The 4,431-nt window shown below is 54.6% G+C and overlaps 1 non-coding gene across 1 annotated transcript; it reads right to left on the bottom strand.

Annotated features, from left to right (window-relative positions):
- Window positions 1-1,404: 1,404 nt before the first annotated feature.
- TRNAT-UGU (transfer RNA threonine (anticodon UGU)) lies at window positions 1,405-1,478 on the bottom strand. The gene has a single exon. It is a non-coding gene; the product is annotated as a tRNA-Thr (tRNA).
- Between the last annotated feature and the right edge of the window lie 2,953 nt (window positions 1,479-4,431).

Here is a 4,431-nt window from a genome sequence, read left to right as displayed (position 1 = left end):
TAGCTTGAGGCTGAAACCCAGCACTATGGCATTAAAAGCAGAACATGCTAAGCTACTGAGCTAGCCAACATGGAAAATAGTTCAGAAGCAATCCCTTTGGAATGGAGCCCTGGGCAGCAGCAGGGCTGGAATAAGATGGGTGGGGCAGGAGGGTTGACTACCAAGATGGGCATTAGCTCAAATATAGCTTCACAGTCAGGAAAGAGTGGGATCAACTCCCCCTTTTCTTAAGTTGCAGGAGTGTCCTCTTCCCTCCTTTCCATAGACAGAGCAGGTCAGAGGGCTAATGGCCTCCAGTGGTCCCTTCCTACTTGGCCTCCCACAAAGCCAGCACTGAAAGCTGCTGGACCCCATGGCCAGGCAGTGGCAGGAGCACTGGAGCCTGGTTGCAGGTGGAGGAGAGTTAGCTCCATTGGAAAAGTGCTGCCCTTGCAGAGGAGAGGTAGAAGGATTCTCTCCCACCTCTTCTTCGGTGCTGAGGAGCCAGCCCCTTTCCTGCTGCCCCAACTCTTAGTCCCATAATGCGCCATTGGTATTTGTGCCAAGGCTCATGGCTGGGAGCCAGGACTCTGGACCCTTCCCTAATTATAAAAATTTCCTCTCCCCCACCACACCCCTTCTGTTCCACTCACTCTGTCTGGATGCCTCCCACTCAGGGGCTGGATGGGTATCCTGCCCTGCAGATGTGATGGTATCAGGCCCCTCCCACCCATCTGCTCACCCACTGGAGCTCTGTTTCCAGACTATCAGACACCAAGCAGGAAGAACAACATTTTCTATGGTAAACCTCAGTATATGGAAGCCAAAGGAAAAGGCTCTTGCAACAACCAATCCAGGCCCAGCAGGTGCCACTGAGATTTGAACTCAGATTGTAGGATTCAGAGGGCTAAGTGCTGCTACTTACACCATGGGACCTACAGCTGGTGTCTGCAGTGGGCACATGTGACTCTCAGCTCTCAGGCTGGCCTCTGCTTTCCTGGTGTCCCTCCACCTGCTTAATCTCTCAGGACTCTCTGTCCTACCCCAGCTCTGTTGTTTTCAGGACAAATTCCTTGTTAGAACCAGTCACAATCTAGACTCAGTGAGGATGCATCCTTCCTGAGATGTGTGTTGTACTAAAGCCTCTTGTTCTCTGCTCACACCCCAATACTTGCTGCAGACACAGCAACATTTAGTCCATTGTTTGCTGTCCTGTATGCGCAGTTCACATCAGGCTCTCCGGCCACTGACACCCCAAGGGAATCACAAGGGCATGTGGCACTGACTCTCCTGTCCCAGCAATTGCAGTCAGAGCCCTGCCTTGCCAGTCAGCCTTTTCCTGAACCAGCAGTTCCATTGGTGGCCAGGGGAGACCTCTTCTGTGTCCCAGAAAGGCAGAGAAAAGCATGAACAAAGGCTACAGCAAGGCACCACTGGGAGTTGAACCTAGGATCTCCTGCTTACAAGGTAAGCACTTTAACCAGCTAAGCCATGGTGCCCTTTTTGGCTGCATCCTCGATATAGAGCTTTTCTGAGCTACCTCTTGTACCCAGGAAAAACTCTGCTGCGTCCATGGAATGGGTCGACTTTTTTTAGATCCTTTTCCAAAAAAGTGGGTGTGTTCTTTCAGAAGCCCTGTATTCCTCATTTTATTAGGAATAAGTGCTCTTCTGAAAGAGGAGGTTTTCCCCACATTTGGGCCCGTGTAGATGGGAAAATGTCAGGAACGCCTCTTCTGAAAAAGAAGTGTTTCTAAAATGGTTCTAATTTATGGTCCCAGACAACACCTTTGAATTCCAAAGTGCAGCCACTTTCCCTCCAGCGTTGGAGGGTTCTCAAGGCCTGTACAGCCCAAGAAATGTGATTAGCGGCTCGTACCCACAAACTTTTTGTCAAGTGCAGTGCAACCTAAGGATTACTTGCCAAGCACACGCAACAGTCCACCACTCTACCAGCTGAGCTACTGAAGGGTGCCTGAGTGGGGCTGGTTTGTCTATGTTGGCCCATCTACAAGTGTCAGGGCAAGTGATCCCCCAGGTGGATGGCATTGCAGGTGAGGGGAAGAAGAACCCAGCAGCACAAGGGTGCTTCACATGCAAAAGAAAAATAGCTGGGTTCTTCTTGTGTGTCTTTTTTTTGTTTCAGTGTCTCTAGGGGTACAGGAGGGACAGATCCAAAAGAACCAAACTGATTGAGTGAATCTTGGTCTAGCCTTTCACTTGTGCTGCTCGCTCTCCCAGACACTTCCTCACTCACAAGAGGAAAAGGGAGCAGGGCCATGGAGGGGTAGGGCCACAGGCTCTGGGACCTCATCTCTCCCCCCTCCCTCTGCCTTCTACCAAGGTTCTGAAACTGGGGAGGAATCCCCAGCTGACATCACACGAACACGCCTGATACCAGCCCTGGGGCTGAGTTCCTGTGCGGGCTGCTGCAGAGAAACCCCCTCCCTGAGCAGCTCCCGCATGGAGCTCTCTGCCCTGAGTGGCCACCTCCCTCTGCTGTACCCCCCATTGATCTTCTTCCCCATCCAGCCTTTCCTCTGGGCAGGGCTGGGCTTTCCCATTGGAGCTGCTCACTGCCTTGGGGTAATGCTCTGCCTGTGATGCTGGCAGCTCCTCCCTTCTCTTGGGGCTGCCCCACCCAAAGCCACCCCCTGCTCTCTGGGGTGAGCCAGCTCTTCTCCAGCGCTGCCCCCACCCCTCTGTGCCCTGGCCTGGGAGTGGAGGCTGCAGTAGGGGTGGGTCTCAGCTCCCTGGGGCCCAGGCCTGTCCCAGCCAGAACAGGGCTGCTGGGAAGGGTGAAAAATGGCCCCAGCCACCCTCAGAGCTGAGCTCTGTCCCTCTCACTCTGATTCTCTCTCCCCAGTGACTGTGACTCTGGATCCAGACATGGCCCATCTCCAGCTCGTCCTGTCTGAGGATCGGAAACGTGTAAGCTGGACAAATACTCCACAGCGAGTGACTGACGCCTCTCAGAGATTTGACTCTGAGCCCTGTGTGCTGGGCTGTGAGGGCTTCTCCTCAGTGAGACATTGCTGGGAGGTGGAAGTGGGGTACAGTGAGCACTGGGCCGTAGGGATAGCCAGAGAGTCTGTGGGCTGGAAGGGACAGATCAGTGTTAGGCCTGAGCAGGGGATCTGGGCTGTAGAGCGGTTGTCAGGTCATCTTTACTCTCTCACAATCCCTCTCACCCACCTGCCCCTGTACCTACGCACCAGCGGGATCTGGGTTTGTCTGGACTATGACCGGGGGCAGGTGACATTGATCAGTGCTGGTACTGAAGCCCCGATCTTCACTTTCCCGCTGGGCTCCCTCCCTGGGGAGAAAATCTGACCCTGGATTCAGCTCTGGGATACAGATGCCTGCCTCAGACTGTGCCCCTGAAATGAGGAGGAGGGCACCTGCTGCTCTGCACCAGGCCCCAGGTAATCCCCTGGATCACATTGCACAGGGAGAGCCTTTGGAGAAGGGGTAGTGGGGGTAGGAAGGGGTGGAGCTGTGATGGGACAGAGCTTGGGGTAGGGGTGGAGTGGGGGAGGTAGTCCTGGGCCCCATGCCAGTCGAGGAATGGCCCTGGATGTATGCAGTATCTGCCCTGCAAACCACAGAGTGCACTGCTAGATCCAGGGGCCAGACAGTGTCACTGAGACCGGGGGAGTGGGGAACAACCCCAGGAATGAAGAAATGGGCTGCTCCAGACACAGCCCTGCCTCTCCCCGATGTCTGGCCCAGCTCTGCACCCCAAAGGGCTCCTGTCTCCCCAGTTGCTGATCTGTGATTGCCCCAAGGCCCTCCCCTTCCCTGCAGCCCCAGAGATGTGGGGGAAGAACCCTGAGGGAGACTGAGGGGCAGAGATGGGGGCTGCTGGGTGAGAACTGCAGGAGGGGCTGGGGCAGAAATCATGTGAGTGGGGGAAGGGAAGAAGCCCCAGCTGGGCTGGAGACAAGCAGATGTGGGGGGCAGGGACACAGAACCATTCACTAGGGTTTGGAGAGAAGCTGCTCCTTGTGGTGTCATTGCCCATCCCAAGGGAGGGGAGAGGTGGGTCACTCTCCTTGGCTGCAGGAGCTGCAGAGGTTGCACTATTTTGAAATAGCAGGAGTGTGGACACTCCACTGCTGCTATTTTGAAATAATTACTCCCCCAACTCACTGAAAGTAATTAGTGCCCAGTGCTTCCTGGGGCTCTGAAGTGAGGTTGCGCATCCACATTAGGGGAGCTGGCCTCTGACTAATTTTGAGGCTTCCTAGTACTGTGGACATTCTATTTCAAAATAGCTATTTTGGGAGCCTTTATTCTGAAATAACCTCGTAGTGTCAACATACCGAGTGAGTGGGGGTGACAGGGGGAGCAGCTCAGACATGCCAAGGGGCTGGCCAGGGGCAGGACATGAGCCCTGCCAGGCAGCAGTGACATCACAAGGGCCTTTTGCAGCACCTTGGTTCATTGGTTG

Source organism: Pelodiscus sinensis, chromosome 31 (genome assembly GCF_049634645.1).
Source record: "Pelodiscus sinensis isolate JC-2024 chromosome 31, ASM4963464v1, whole genome shotgun sequence".
Taxonomy (NCBI): Eukaryota; Metazoa; Chordata; order Testudines; family Trionychidae; genus Pelodiscus; species Pelodiscus sinensis.
Note: the sequence above shows the minus strand (reverse complement) of the source record. Positions and strands in the feature narration are given on the sequence as shown.